General features: G+C 34.8%; 3 non-coding genes across 3 annotated transcripts; 1 reads left to right on the forward strand and 2 right to left on the reverse strand.

Annotated features, from left to right (window-relative positions):
• Positions 1–5156: 5156 nt before the first annotated feature.
• TRNAQ-UUG (transfer RNA glutamine (anticodon UUG)) lies at positions 5157–5228 on the reverse strand. The gene has a single exon. It is a non-coding gene; the product is annotated as a tRNA-Gln (tRNA).
• A 7330-nt stretch (positions 5229–12558) lies between these two features.
• TRNAE-UUC (transfer RNA glutamic acid (anticodon UUC)) lies at positions 12559–12630 on the forward strand. Its single transcript has one exon. It is a non-coding gene; the product is annotated as a tRNA-Glu (tRNA).
• A 2803-nt stretch (positions 12631–15433) lies between these two features.
• Positions 15434–15506, reverse strand: TRNAF-GAA (transfer RNA phenylalanine (anticodon GAA)). The gene has a single exon. It is a non-coding gene; the product is annotated as a tRNA-Phe (tRNA).
• Between the last annotated feature and the right edge of the window lie 1577 nt (positions 15507–17083).

The raw sequence follows: 17083 nt of genomic DNA on the forward strand, positions 1-17083 counted from the left end.
GGATTTGACGCCGCAGGGCAGTCGTCATGGCTACCACATGCAGATCCGACTGATTACTCTTCGACTCCACCCTTTTGACCTCTAAATCATCCTTCGCCATACTCTGTACATACAACCTCACCTTTTCCAAACATAGCCTCTTTCATTTTCTTCCCAATTTTTCCTTCATCCTTCATCCTTCACAGAAACCCTAATCAAAGGATGATCATTAGTGTTCTCTTCAGAAATATACGGAATCTCGACAAGCCCATCAACCTTTTGCAGAGATTTATCTTCGGAATCTAGGTCCCGCACTGGCCTCTTCGCCAACAAAGTTGCTGCCTCCCTTCCTGCCAAAATTGGCTCATTCGCCCAATGTGGCGACTCTTCCGACTGGCCTTCTCGCAAAAATTGGCTCCTTCGCCCAATGTGGCGACTCTTTCGGCTTCAACATTGTCTTTGTCCCTTGCTCTAGGTTTCCCCTTCTACTTCTTGGGGTTAGACATATTCTCACCAGAGCCAAGGCAGCATCGTCGCTAAGCGACAATCCCTCTTCATGGGTTAGACATATTCTCGCTGAAGCCAAGGCAGCATCGCCGCTGAGCGGCGATCCGTCCGCAATTTTCGATGGCCAAGAAAGTGTTTCTCTACGCCTCCTCTGAACCAGGTTTTTGACATCTTCACGAAAAGTGTTTCTGAACCTCTTTGAATTTTTCAGATCCAAGCTTCACGTTCGTTCAAATCCGACGCTCAGCTTGCGGTGGGGTGTTAAGGATATTTAGTAATAAATTATAATTTACCATATATACTTATTACCATAGGTATCCATTTATTGTTATTTCCATTTATTAGTATTTTCATATCCTTGTAATTTATTTGATTACAAATAAGATAACTTTCACACCATTTAGATGTGGTGGATTAATCAAACATTATTGGTTATTTTTTAACTTAAAATGCTTATAATTCAATTTATCTTTGTTATCAACAATAATTATCAAATAGTATATAATTTTGTCCAACTAAGGTCGATTCTCATTCCTTGCATGATATCATAACACAAAATCGAGCGGAAGGGTTAACAATAAATTGATAGCAAAAACCCATTCGTCGAACTAACTTATAAAGGAAGGGTTGGTTGGAAACCATGTCTATACTTCTTTGCTTTAATCACAAGTAACTAAAGATATATAAGAACAACAGAATATGGCATGCCCAGTCAAAACATAAAAAATTTCTTGCCATGTTATAGTTAATGAATATGGTATGAACAAAGATCTGACGTCACACTTCATGATTGGAGACAAATACAGTGAGCTATGGTCGTCCATACCGTCCTTTGGTCCAATTATGTCAAGCAAATGTTGCAGCAAGCAAAGAGTTTTTAATAAGTTCGCTATTGCAAAGAGCTCGGTTTAAGGCTCAAATGTCTCTGATGTGAAAGGCGCACCAATTCAACGAGATTTAAGTAACCATGAATAAGACACATGATACAGCTTGTAAATGAAACGATATCCATGACTCTTGTTATTTTCTTCCACTACAAACCTTCTAGCCTCTTGCACTTTTTTGTCATTGACATCCTTAATTGAAATTTGAATTGAAGGAAACACTTCTCCACAACTCATTATGGAACACCTTTGATAGATAGTTTCAACCGATTTACTTTGCCAAGGAATACTTTAAAATTCGATATTTATAGTTGAACGCTACTTAAATTGATGAAATGAAATCTTACAACAGAGGTTAATAAATGGTTTGTCTATTAGAAAAGAGCTTGGAATTAAATTCTTTATAGTTGGGATAAGAAACAAAGTATACTTTTTAGTTTTAAAATAAATTAATTTTTTAGTTTTAATTTTAGTCCCAATAAATTAATTTTGATGTGGTGTTATGTATTTTAATAAAATTAATATTAACTTAATCAACAAAAATTTGTATTTTTTTTAAATTATAATCTAAATTAATAAAAATACCATTGAACTTTGCACTTTAATCTAAAAAAAATACTCATAATTTTTTTTGAAAAAAAATACAGTTAAATTTTCCAAAAAAAAAAAAAAAAAAAAAAAAAAAAAAAAAAAAAACTTCAAAACTACTCTTTTAACTTTCAAAAGTGTTTAAAAAAGATAGATGGGGAGAAGATTGTGTTCATGGGGAGAAAATTGAGTTATTTTAGGAGAAGGTTTTCAAGATCAGTATAAGATCCTCAAAACATAACAAGAAGTAATATCCTAGCTTATGGTCGCGATTAAAAACCTACTAGTAGGCTACTTACTAAGTTTTACTCACTCCATGTTTATCATTTTTTTTCATGTAACTAGGAGTTGGTCATGGATGAGAGCGGACTTTGGAGTGTGGGCCATGAACTAACCTCTGTTTTTTATCTAGTATTTTTTGTTCTTCTTTTGAGTCTGCATCTTATTTTGTGTTTGTAACGAGTATGTATATGTAACACCCCAAAAATGAAGGAAATTATCTTCCATAAGAATAAGCGACTCATGAAAGACCCAAAGCATAGAAAGGAAAAAAATTAAAGGATTAAGCAAGAACAAAGGACTTAGTCAGGTCACCCGTGTACCTTAACAAGTGATTGCAAGGAGTTAAAAGGCCTTTTGAAAAAGATTGGAAAGGAAAAAGTAAATACAAAGGGCAAAAAAGTCATTTTATCAATTATCAAGAATCTTTCCCGATTTGTAATTCCTTATCTAGAAGGAATCTCAAGATTCAGAAAAAGGGAAAAATGATAAAAGAGCGATGAGAAATTTGTAGAAAAATTATGGATTTTTCGAGAAAAATAATAATAAAATATTCAGAAAGTGGCAAATTACCAAAATACCCCTGGAAGACTAGATAATTACAGAAATACCACTCGAGCATCTACCATGACCATCCGGGAAAAATCTTTCGAACTCAAATCTCAACCGTCAGATCTCGTCCAAAATTTGATATGATCTAGAACGAACACCCACGAATCATCACGTCCAACAACATGTATTCAAAGTCAAGGTCGGTAAGGCTATGATCGGAGTTGATATCTTCAAAAAATTATCCAGAAATTTTGAACTCTAAATAACGAAGATTCTGGAGCTCTCAATGTCAGTTTAAGCTCCTCCTATAAGGTCGAAAGTAGGAGCAACAATACGGAATAAGAATCGAAAAAGTTCAATCCCCCAATTGAAGGCAATAAGCATTTAGATGGTGGATCTCCTACTCTCAGATTTCTTCCAAATTCGAGAGTAATCCTCCACCATTTCTCTTCAAACTTTTAAATAACGAAGAATCTAGAGCTCTCAATGTCGGTTTAAGCTCCTCCTATAAAGTCTGAAGTAGGAGCAACTATACGGAATAAGAATCGAGAAAGGTCGATCCCCAAATCGAAGGCAATAAGCGTTTAGATTATGGGTCTCCTACTCTCAGATTTCTTCCAAATTCGAGAGCAATCCTCCACCATTTCTCTTCAAACTTATTCCTACAGTTTCTCAACAAGATTACCCACAAGTTCTATGAAGGAATAGAGTGCTGAAAGTGCCCAGAAACCATTCCCCCAATTCAATCCGCCATTGAAGAACTTGAAGAAAAACTTGGAAATCCAATTTGAGGATACATGATGACTCGTCGAGCAAGAATGATTCCAATCAGTTTCTGCACCTACAAGGAATGCTTCCATAGAAGACCACGAAGAAAAATAACCTCGAGAGCGTGCCAAATTGAAGAAAATAGGTTTCAAAATTAAATTGGGGATAAGAGTCAAAATTCCTATCTAGGATCTCTTTTCCTTCAAATTAAGGATTCCTCTAGATTCAGAGGAAGATGTTGAGTAAACTTGATGAAGGAATCGAGAGTTGAGACATCATAGAACAAGCTACCCATGAGATCGAAAATCTAGCGTTTCGAGTGAGTTGCATACCGAGAACAATTTTTGGAAATTAAGGTCCTACACTCAAAGACGTTCCTCCAAACCAATTCCTTTAGCCTGAAGATAGGACATGGAAGGGGTTCAATGAAGAAATAGGGCCTTGAAACCCCTAGAATCGGCTACCCAATAAGAAATCCTTTGTTTTATCTCCAGCGATAAATCAGATTTTGGATGAACTTTGGTAACGAATATCTTAGGCTACGATCCACGAGAAGTTATCAAATCAATCCCTAACCCTTTCTTGTAACATCCATTTGTAAGTTTCACGAAGAAATCGAGGAGAGAAACGCTGTAAATGTGGCTATACAGGCCGAGTTTCAGATGGTGGCGATGCGAAAAATGCGCATCTTCTTCCTTTTCAGAGGAAGAAAATGATGATACGTCCAGTTCAACTAAACTGTCCAAGTCAACTCAAAATTTGACCTTTTCTCGAGTTTTCTCAGTAGATCTTATTTTATGAAATGTTGTATGAATCCTTATCCCGAGAGGTTATATAAGGTAATGAAGTTTGGGAGTTATTGGAAAACTTTAGTTAGCGAAACTAAGATATGGGAGAAAATGCTCATCACTGCCGCGAGGCCCCTATTTCTCTTTAGGTGGGATGCTTTGGTATATGTACCATGAGCAGGATTCCATGATGAACTTATTATCTCCCTCACCTAAATGAGATGCCCTGCACCACGATTTGCTAGCAGGATGCCACGATTATGACAACGCCACCTATGCACTCATGGGGAGAAAATTAAGAGTTACTTCGCAAGAGTTTTCATGGTTAAAATACGATGCATGACATGACAACCTCTAAGGTTTAGTTCCTGAAAACGAAACAAGAAGTCATATCCTAGCTCAAGGTTTAGACATGCTCCAAACAAAACAAGAAGTCATATCCTAGCTCAAGGTTTAGACATACTCCAAATTACCAACTATTTTCTGTAAGGGTCTATTTTATATGACATGAGAATAAATTCAAGATTTCAAGTTGTTTGGAGCAAGTTCGGAACCTAAAACTCATGCTAGTTATTATGGGTTCAAATGATATTGTTTGGAGCAAGTTCGGAACCGAAAACTCATGCTAGTTATTATGGGTTCAAATGATAGCGGAGCGGAGCAAGTTCGGAATAACTCAAGAATGTTACACCTTATGCCTCGAGAAAATTTGTGTTTTAGCATCGAATGCTAGGAAACACCCTTTTGTTTTAAAATGTCTTGTGTTGTCGTTCCTTATTCTGTGTTTTCACATCAAGGTCATTTCTTAAAAAGGTCCTACCGAGAGTTGAACCCAGGTTGTTGGATTCAAAGTCCAAAGTGCTAACCACTACACCATAGAACCCCTTGTAAAAATTGATTTTGGAATGGTTTTCCTATTTTATGCAGATTCCACAAGAAGAGAGATTCTATCACGAGTCAAACTCAAGTTATTGGATTCAAAGTTCTAGAGCTATTTTATCTAACTCGTTGTGATCTTGAGCACCTTTAGAGTGATTGCAAAAGTAACCCTCTAGTGTTGATTGAAGCCCGTGGAGAACATGTAATTTTATATATTTCTTATAATTAATTTATATATTGTTGTATATTACAAACAAATTGAAATAATACTTTACATCCCAGTCTTTCTTTCTTCCGTGCAAAACTTAACAGGAAAACCATATTATTTCAATATTCACTCGAGAAACAAGGGGTGAAAACTATATTATTGCAAACCCTCCATTATTGCTTCTACTTTGCGTCAAAATGCTTACACTAAATCATGTTACTAACTAGTTGGTTTGGTTCGGTTCAATTCTTGGGTCCACTAGATTGAATCGACCTATCTCAATTAAACTCTTGAGAATATAAAAATCATAAGTTTCTTAAATTACGTTAACCGGAAAGTTTAACCCCTAATGAATTACTAATGGCATTAGATTGAATCTCATTAATAACAAAATCCCAAAAGACATCAGAATTAATACTTTAATTTCATCTTCAAAATTTATTTCCAGATTCGAATTGATGACCTCTTGATCTGCAGTCAAATGGTCTACCACTAAGCTATGGACCCATTTTATATGATTTCAACCTTAGTGACCCCTTCTATAGAGTGTCAGTCCAAAAGTGTAAAAAGTGTCTGTCCAAAATAAAAGGGCCCAACCAAGTTCAAACGGGTGATCGGTCAAATTCTCTACCACTGAGCCATGGATCCATTTTGTAGGATTTTAACATTTGTGACCCCTTAGACATAGTGTCGGTCCAAAAAGTGTAACAAATTTCTATCCAAGATAGAAGGGCCCAACTAGGTTCGAATTGGTGACCTCTTGATCTGCAATCAAATGCTCTAACATTGAGCTATGGACCCATTTTGTATGATCTCAACCTTAGTGACCCCTTCTACAGATTATCGGTCCAAAAGTGACCCTACTGAATCGGCTATGAACCAATTTTGTATAAATTTGTGGATTGCCTATCGGGAATTAAACACAGGTCGTTAGATTCAAAGTCGAAAGTGCTAACCACTACACCATAGAACCACTTGTTAAACTTTATTCTGCCAGCGATTTTGATAAGCACCAACAACACTGGATTTTGCAAAGCTAGAGGTCGCAGTATCCTTAGAGACTTTCACATGGGGTTTTCAACTTCTTTTATAGGTAGTATCAGTTTGAGAAGACAGAGAAGAGAGACTTTGTTAGAAACTCTCTGTAATCTCCAAGGTGTTTTCAACTTCTTTTATAGGTAGAATTTTAAAATCAAACCACAACAAAACTTACTTCTATCTAGCAATTTTTTTTTTTTTTTTTTTTTGTTTGAAACAAGATTATTCCCTTTTTTTTCTAAAACTAAATTTGACTCTCGAATGCATTTTAATAGTTTTGTTCATTAAATTTTCTTTAAAATTTTTGGGCAGAGTCCAATGGAAATAGTATTTTTTTTTATTACTATTTTGTAATTTGTATGGTATTATTAGAGGCTTTTGAATGAATATGATAATTGATTCTCTGTCCTCTTTGACAATTTTAGATACCTCCATATCCGATATTTGATGCGTCACGTTTCATTATGAGATCTGTCCTTGGGTCAATAAGACTCAAGCAAAGAGTTTATTTGACTAATGATTTGATTTTTTTTTGTTGTAGATATATCCCTTACAAATCAAGACTTTGTATTATTTTGAACACACTCATCAAGAAATTTGTAAATGTGCCTCATATCTTGAAGGATATAAGACACGTAATTGAGAGAACCTATTTTTTTTTTTTGAAGTTGGCTTTTCTAGGATACGTCATCACCAAAGTTTGAGACAAAGACCATTGGATGGGTTTTAATAAGGCTCATAAATTTAAAATCAAAGAAAATGGATCTGAGTTTGATATTATTTGATTTTGGGTATGGACACAACTAGTTGTTTTCTTTTGATTACATTAATGAATGTATGTAGATGTTTAAAGTGTTGACCTTAATGGTTTTAGAAAATATCAACACATCATCAATATAAACTATCGATTTTTTTTGAAAGGATTGAAAATATCATTCATAATCTTCTGAAATTCGGATGGAGCATTTTTTAGCCTAAATGGCATGACCGTTCCTCTCATATTTTCTAAATTGGACATAAATGCTATTTTATATTTGTCATTTTAGGAAATTAGAATTTTATGTAATCCCAATTTCATGTCGAATTTTATAAAAACATTTGACTCTAAATTCTTTTTATCAAATCATTTTTGTTTTGGATTGGATATCTTATTTATTCTAAAACCTTATTCAAAGGTTTGTAGTTAATTACCAGTATCAGAATTTCTTGTTTCTTTTCACCATGTTGTTAACCTAAAATGTCAGACATGACCACATGCTCTTTGAAGACTTTATCAGCTTCCTCTGCAAAATATCACCTAAAATGTCACAATATTTAGTGTTTGATGCTTTTTGACTTAACCCTAGGGTTCTATTTAAAGTGAACTTGTGATAATTTTTGTCAAATTATATATTTGAATACCTAATACATTAAGATATAATATCTTATTTAAATAATATTAAAATGTCGTAGAATATCATAATATATGTTTAACTAATATGAATCTCATTCAAATTTCTAATATATATTTTTATTTAAGTTTATGATACACATCAATTATTTTAATATTTAAAATATCAAATACGTTAATATGTTTTGATATTACACTTCAAGACTATAGGAACTTGCTGAGAGGACCTGAGAGTTACATTGGCCCACGATGCATCTCATGGACGATGCAAAACTATGGTGGCGCTTGAAGGTGAATTGTATAAAAAACTGGTCATGCACAAAAAAATCGTGGGAAGACCATTGATGGAATTGAAGCAATTGGCGCTCCCCTGGATGGGTTTCCAACCAAAGACCTATGTTTGATGTTGACTCTTTTGAAGAAAGAACCACAGGATCGAACAACAAGAAACGTGGCGGTAGCTCTGAGAACTCTATCACACACATAAAAAAACGTGTCGAAGAGTTAGACATTACACAGAAGATCTGGCTTTCATCGAGGAAACCTGAGTTTGATTCTCGACAATGAAATTTTATTTTCTTATTTCTTTTATTTTATAGTTTCATCTTTTGTCACCAATTATATTTAAACTTTACCTAGGTTTGAGAAGCACTATAATGGATGAGTTCAATAGTATCTTAAATTTAAAAGACTTTTATGAACTTGGTTTGAGAGGCACTATAATTGGTTTGAGAGGCACTATAATGGTCAAGTTCAATAGTATCTTAGATTAAAAAGACTTTTATGAACTTTGAACCTTTAATAGTGTTATGTCATAGATATTTGGTTCAATTTCAACAAGTGAGGTTGAGGTCATTCAAATGGTTAATGTAATAATCCGGTCATTTTCAAGGTCTCTTTTGTTGAACGCCATCATGGCTGAGATGACTGAGATGAGCACCAGAGTGAGTTTGATAAGGAGGGTCGTAGAGAACCACACCCCAAGCCAAGCACCAGAGTGAGTTTGTAACGAACCAAAAAAAAAAAAACTAAATAATTAAATAATTAAAATAATAATTTCCCCTAAACTACTCCCCACTAACCCCCTCTCTCTCCCAACTATCTCTCCTCAACCAACTCATCCGTAAAAAAAAACCCAAATCAGAATACTGGATGCATCTGAGTTTCCTACAATGAAAAAAAAATAGATGCATATGAGGTTCCGAAAAAAAAATACTGGATGGGTTCCTACCATTAAAGAAAAATACCAACAACCAGATTTGTAAGGAGAGCTGGAGATTTAATTATTGGAGAGATTTGCTTCGGAGAGAGATCTTGCTTTGTTAGTACGGTAAGTCATATTTCAGACTGGATGCATATGAGGTTCCTATAATAAAAAAAAAAATACTGGATGGGTTCCTACCATGAAAGAAAAATACCAACAACCAAATTTGTAAGGAGAGCTGGAGATTTAATTATTGGAGAGAGATTTGCTTCGGAGATAGATCTTGCTTTGTTAGTACGGTAAGTCATATTTCAGATCTCTTTTTCATTTATCCCAATCAGATTTTCTTTTCCTTTATCTAATTAATCTGAATAAGATCTCTTGTTACTTGCCCATTTATTTAGATTTTTGGTTATGATGTTAGGTCATAGAAAAATAACCAGAACATATTTTCTTTTCCTTTGTCTAATTATTCAGAATTAGATCCCTGGTTCTCTTGTCGAGATATTTAGATTTTTGGTTATGATGTTAGGTCATAGAAAATAACTAGAACAGATGAGGCAAATATTTGTCAACATAACATATAGAAAAATAAATACAAAATAGAGAGTAAAAGAGAAGAATCGGAACAAAAAAATTAATAGGTAAATAAGGAAGGAAAGAAGAAAGAAGAAAGATTTGAAATGAAAATTTATCTTGTGAATTTTAGATTTTAACAAAATTAAAGGAAGAAAAAAAAAAATACATATAAGATAAATGAAAGATTTGGAAAGATTTGGAAAGAAGAATTAATTAGAATACAAAAAAATATGAGATGACGGTAGACAGAAAAGTAGAAATGGAGGGAAAAGAAAAAAAAACTAAAGAGCATGAAGCAGGAAAGAAGTAAAAAGAGAAATAGAAATGGAGGGAAAAGAAAAAAAAAAACTAAAGAGCATGAAGCAGGAAAGAAGTAAAAAGAGAAAATAAAGAGAGCAGGAAAGAAGTAAAAAAAAAAATAGAGAGAAGGCATACAGATTAAAAAAAAGGCAGGGAAGAAGAAAATACAAAGAAGGCTACAAAGTAAAAAAATATATATATATATATATAGAGAGAAGGCATACAGAGTAAAAAAAAAAAAAAAGCAGGGAAGAAGAAAATACAAAGAAGGCCAGAATATAAAATCAAAAGAAAAAAACACAGAGGAAGAGAAAAATAAAAGGGAAGAGTTGGGAGTAAGAATGGATCCGACCAACAATATGATTAAGTAAGTATGGAGGGAAGAAGAAAATACAAAGAAAGCCACAAAGTAAAAAAATAAAAAAAAAAATAGAGAGAAGGCATACAGAGTAAAAAAAAAGCGAAGAAAATACAAAGAAGGCCAGAATATAAAATCAAAAGAAAAAAACACAGAGGAAGAGAAAAATAAAAGGGAAGACACAGAGGGAAGAGAAAAATAAAAGGGAAGAGTTGGGAGTAAGAATGGATCCGAATTGACCAACAATATGATTAAGTAAGTATCGATTAAAAATTGGTCAAGAATATGTCTCGAACAAAAATTGAGAGAAAAAGGAGAGTAAAGAAAGAATATCAAAAGACAACAGAGAAGTCAATCGAAATAAAAAATAGAAAATGAAATCTTAATATAAATAGAATATATATATAATATGTGTATATCTATTTAGAGGTATATTATAACGTTCCAAGACTTTATCTATGCAAAGTCTTTAATGCTCGCATGAAGTTTTGCACATGAACCATTGTAAGAGTTAGAGAATTTAACATGAAATTGATGTCATGGATTCTTATAGGTTGGCTTGGATACAAAGGGAAAAATCAAACTTTCATTAAAGATAAATGGGTGACAACCGTATAAGCTAATCAGGTAAGTGGCCTTACTATATGATAGGCTAAAAAATTGTATGAGTTACGATGTTGTATGAATTATGTCATACGATGCGGTATATGAGTTATGATGATGTGTGGGTTATGATACCTGATGATGTACTCAGAATATATATATATTTTGATGAATGTCGTACTTGATATGTTTGATGCACTTTGTGGCAATATGATGAGTATGATGATTGCGTGACGTTTACCTTAATATGATGATGTTTTCCATATTGAGCATGCTATATGATGATGAGTGCCATATTGCATCATGTCGTTAGATCGACATAGAACACAACCCTAAGAGCGTGAAAATGATATTAATATAAATATCCACGAGTATGTGTTACCTAGAGTAACAAAGAGATGAGACTAGAGGGTTGTGTCAGAAGAGACATTATGATGGATTTAGAGGGACCTCATGCATATTGTATGTTCATAAGCATAGGGCTACTTCCCCTAGAGATGATGAGTGCGGACGCGCACCGTACGATGAGCGCGAATGCGCACAGGTGCGAAAGCACACAGATGAGGGTGTTCATGAGGTGCATGACACTATGGGGTTCCGCTGACCTCCGGACGTCGCTACAGATTAGCTTGACCAGAGGGTCCAGGGGGTGTGCGAGCGCCCTGGGGATTCACACTCGCACGTGTGAGTCGTGTGTAGGGAAGTACTACACATCCAATTTGTCCGAGACTGGAGGCCACCCCTAAGATGATTAGAGATAGGTCCCTAAATCATGATTGCATGTGTTTGCATTTGCATGGCCCCTATAGTGGGGCCACTTACTGAGTATTCTTTGAAATACTCAGGCCGTGTGCCACATCATTTTTCAGGTAAAGGCAAGGCGCACTTGTACGGAGGACGGCGGCATCGCGAGCAGAGACTGTGGCACGTGCATAGGATAAAGTCATATTTAAATTCTTAGTTTTAAGTTAGAATAGGGTGTTTTGCATTCCATTGTTTTAAATCACCTTCTATTTGTTTTTATTTTCTCTAAAATTTAGTATTTTGTATTTAAACACGTAAGACCATGGCTGTGTTTTCCAGAGAAGTTGTTTTAAACGTCTTTTTGAAGTTTACATTATCAATTATGTTCATGTAAGAGTTATATTTTCGCATTATAGATGAGCATGAGACGTTAGTAGCGACTCTGAGTATGTGGAAATTTAGGGTCGTTACAAGAAACCCTTAAATGGGAACTGGGATGCTAACGAATTAAAAAACTTTATTTTTGACGTAGAACAATACTTGAAGGTTACAGGAACTTGCTCATAGGACCTAAGAGTTACATTGGCCACAATGCATCTCATGGACGGTGGCGCTCGAAGGTGGATGATATAAAAAATGGGTCATGCACCATAAACTCATGGGAAGACCGTTGATGGAATCGATGCAATCGACGCTCCCCTTGATGGGTTGCCAATTAAAGACCTGACGTTTGATGTTGACTCTTTTGAAGAAAGAGTTACACAATCGAACAGCTCGAAACTTTGCGGTAGCCCTGAGAACTCTAACACACACAGGGAAGGACGTGTTGAAGAGTTAGACATTAAGCAAAAGATCATGCTAAAACTCTTCAGCGATCTGACAAAATACTTCAGGACATCTACACCAAAAATCCATTGTCGTCCAGCGGTTAGGATATCTGGCTTTCACCCAGGAGACCCGAGTTCGATTCCCGGCAATGGAATATTATTTTCTTATTTCATTTTATTTTACAGTTTCTATCTTAGATTAAAAAGACTTTTATGAACTTCGTACCTTTGTTTGAGTTATGTTATAGATATTTTGTTCAATTTCAAATGGTTAATGCGATAATTCAGTCGTTTTCGAGGTCTCTCTTGTTGAACGACATCATGGTTGAGATGAGCAGGTGATTCAAATGGTTAATGCGATAATCCAGTCGTTTTCGAGGTCTCTCTTGTTGAACGACATCATGGTTGAGATGAGCACCCGAGTGAGTTTGACAAGTTTGGCAGTAGAGAACCATACCTCAAGCCAAGTTCATGTGGGCTTAACAAACTTAAAATCCAAGAACACAACCCCTTAAATGGAAATCGGGATGCTAAGGAATTAAAAAGCTTTATTTTTGACGTAGAACAATACTTGAAGGTTACTGGAACTTGCTCATAGGACCTAAGAGTTACGTTGGTCGCAATGCATCTCATGGACGATGCAAAACTATGTTGGCGCTCGAAGGTGAATGGTATAAAAAATGGGTCATGCACCATAAACTCATGGGAAGACTGTTGATGGAATCGATGCAATCGACGCTCCTCTGGATGGGTTGCCAATCAAAGACCTGACGTTTGATGTTGACCCATTTGAAGAAACAGCCACACGATCAAATAGCTCGAAACGTCGCGGTAACTCTGAGAACTCTATCACACACATGAAACGACGTGTCGAAGAGTTAGACATTACCTAAAACATCATAGTAAAACTCTTCAGCGATTAGACAAAAGACTTTAGGACAACTACACCAAAAATTCATTGTTGTCCAACGGTTTGGATATTTGGCTTTCACCTAGGAGATTCTGGTTTGATTCTCTGAAATTGAATATTATTTTCTTATTTCTTTTTATTTTATAGTTTCATCTTTTGTCACCAATTATATTTAAACTTTACCTCATTTTGAGGGGAACTTTAATGGTCAAGTTCAATAGTATCTCAGATTAAAAAGACTTTTATGGACATCGTACCTATGTTAGTGTTATGTTATAGATATTTGTTTCAATTTCAACGAGTGGGGTTGAGGTGATTCAAATGGTTAATACGATAATCCGGCTATTTTCGAGGTCTCTCTTGTTGAACGCCATCATGGTTTAGATGAGCACCCGAGTGAGTTTGACAAGGAGACCCGAATTTAAACTTTACCTACGTTTGAGAGGCACTATAATGATCAAGTTCAATGGTATTTTAGATTAAAAAGACTTTTATGAACTTTGTACCTTTGTTAGTGTTACTTTGTACCTTTGTTTGTGTTACTTTGTACCTTTGTTAGTGTTATGTTATAGACATTTGGTCAAGTTCAACAAGTGGGGTTGAGGTGATTCAAATGGTTAATGTCACTTTATTTGATTCAAATTGTTAATGTGATAATCCAGTTGAATAGTTACAGGTTATTTCCAAGGTCTCTCTTATTGAACGCCAACAAGGCTGAAATGATTGTTATTGAAGGCCAACAAGGCTCAAATGATTGAGATGAGTACCTGAGTGAGTTTGACAAAATTGAAATAAAATCAAATAAAATTGAAAAAAAGTTAGCCTTATGACACTTCCTTCAACTCGAACACGTAACCTTGAGATCTACAGTGACGCTCTCCCAACTAAGCTATCCCCACTAACATTAAAAATGAAAACTCATTAGTAAGGTATTTAGCTAATTCATTGATATTTTAAAAAGAAATAATCACTAATTTTAAATTGAATAGTTAGGAGTCAAGTTATGTGACGTGAATCAGGTGCGGTGAAACCGAGTTATCTTCGCTAATATTTGAAAAAAAAAATCATAAGTAAAGGTATTTCTTCTAATTCATTATTTATTGAAATTTTAAAACTAAATAATAACTAAATTTTTATTGAATAGTCAGCTTATGCAAATGAAAACAGGTGCAGTGAACGTGGAGATTAAACAAACACGTCACCTTCAAATTTGTAGTTTGACACTCTCCCAACTGAGCTATCCCTGCTAACGTTAAAAATAAAAATTCATAAGTACATTATATTTTAAAAAGAAATAATAATCAACTAAACTATAAGGTGTTATAATCGCAACTAAGTGATCCCAAATAACATGTTTTAGATTCCATAGTCAAGTTATGAAACTTAGTCAACCTATACCAGTTGGATAAAAAACGTGACCGTATTTCCACTAATTCGTTATCTTCGCTAATATTTGAAAGAAAAAAAATCATAAGTAAAGGTATTTCTGCTAATTTGACACTCTCCCAACTGAGTGAGTGATCCCAAATAACATGTTTTAGATTCCATAGTCAAGTTATGCAACTTAGTCAACCTATACCAGTTGGATAAAAAACGTGACTGTATTTCCACTAATTCGTTATCTTCGCTAATATTTGAAAAAAAAAATCATAAGTAAAGGTATTTCTGCTAATTCATTATTTATTGAAATTTTAAAAATAAATAATAACTAAATTTTTATTGAATAGTCAGCTTATGCAAATGGAAACAGGTGCAGTGAACGTGGAGATTAAACAAACACGTCACCTTCAAATTTGTAGTTTGACACTCTCCCAACTGAGCTATCCCTGCTAACGTTAAAAATAAAAATTCATAAGTACATTATATTTTAAAAAGAAATAATAATCAACTAAACTATAAGGTGTTATAATCGCAACTAAGTGATCCCAAATAACATGTTTTAGATAAATAACATGTTTTAGATTCCATAGTCAAGTTATGCAACTTAGTCAACCTATACCAGTTGGATAAAAAACGTGACCGTATTTCCACTAATTCATTATACCAAGTGCGGTGAACGTGGATCGAACACATGACCTTCAGATCTTCAGTCTGACGCTCTCCCAACTGAGCTACCCCCACAATCATTAGAAATGAAAATTTATCGGTAAAGATATTTTCGCTGATTCATTGAGATTTTAAAAAGAAATAATGACTAATTTTTTATTGAATAGTCAGGTTATGCAAATTGAAACAGGTGCGGTGAACGTGAACGTGGATAAAACAAGTGTGACCTTAAAATCTTCAGTCTAACAATCTCCCAACTAAGCTACTCTTGCTAACATTAAAAATGAATATTCATCAGTAAAGGTATTGGGTACACTTCTTAAAATTCAACAAAAGGCAATAGTATTAGACCGAGATGCCAGATTTAAATCTCCCTTCTGGAAATTTTAACAAAAGGCATTGGGTACGCAGTTATAGTACGATATTCCACCCATAAAAAGATGGTCAAACAAAAATGCTCAAGCAAATATTGGAAGACATGTTAAGTACCTACCCCTTATGAAATTCTCTTATAATAATATTTGCCAAGCCACCATACAAATGGCCACATACGAGGTTCTCTATGGACGAAGATTTCGATCCCTTATCTTTTGGGAAGAAGGGGGACAAACGACAACTATTGGGCCAGAGATGGTGCAAATTACCAACGCCGCAGTCCAGAAGATTAAAGCTAGGATATAAACCGCACAAAGCCCAGAGAAAAGCTATGCAGACCTAAGGCGCAAGGACATGGAATTGTAGGTAGGGGATCATATATTCCTAAAGGTAGCACCCCATGAGAGGGGTGCTCAGGTAGGGTAAAAAGGGAAAGCTAAGCCCTAGGTTTATCCGTCCCCTTGAGATATTAGAAAGGATTGGATCTGTGGCCTATAGAATCGGGCAATGCCCAAACTTGTCTGCAGTACATAATATCTTTCATGTATCCATACTACGGAAGTATACCCTAGATCGTTCGCACGTACTGACTCATGAAACTCTCTTCTTGAGAGATGACCTAACATATAAAGAAGACCTGATTCAAATAATAGACAAGAAAGTGAAATGATTGAGAAACAAGGAAATCTCTCTTGTTAACGTCCTATGGAAGAATCATAGAGTAGAAGAAGCCACTTGAGAAACAGAAGGCAAATAAGAACCTTGTACCCTGACCTATTTTAGAATAAGCACTTTCGATGACCGAAAGTTTTCAAAGGAGAGTAGAATTTGCAACACTCAAGGTCTCCAATAAGAGATGGTGTATAATCCCTACTAGGTTGTATCTAGAAGCAAAGAACAAGTAAAATTGAAAAAACATTGAGAAAATGGTACATTTTCTAATTTTTATAAACTTCCCGAATCATTAAATTTTTTATAGAATAAGAATTACAATGTGTTTAAAAAAGGAAGGCTCTGATCGGAGAAGACTTTTCTGGCAGAAGATTCAGAAAAATCAAGAATGAAAGAGGTCCTGAAAGTGCTAGTAGATTTTCACACGAATTAGTCCACGTTAGGTTACCCTCTAATGTTTTCCTAAGCTAAAACCTCAACTCCTAAAGCCTAACCCATGACATTATGTATAAACCTAGGTTCATCAATAATTCATGTACCAAGTACCTAGAACTATGTGAATAACATGTTAAATAAGTTGGTAGGATCCATACCCATAAGTAACC

The sequence above is a fragment of the Cucurbita pepo genome, chromosome 10, assembly GCF_057944985.1.
Source record: "Cucurbita pepo subsp. pepo isolate OVF chromosome 10, ASM5794498v1, whole genome shotgun sequence".
NCBI classification, from domain to species: domain Eukaryota; kingdom Viridiplantae; phylum Streptophyta; class Magnoliopsida; order Cucurbitales; family Cucurbitaceae; genus Cucurbita; species Cucurbita pepo.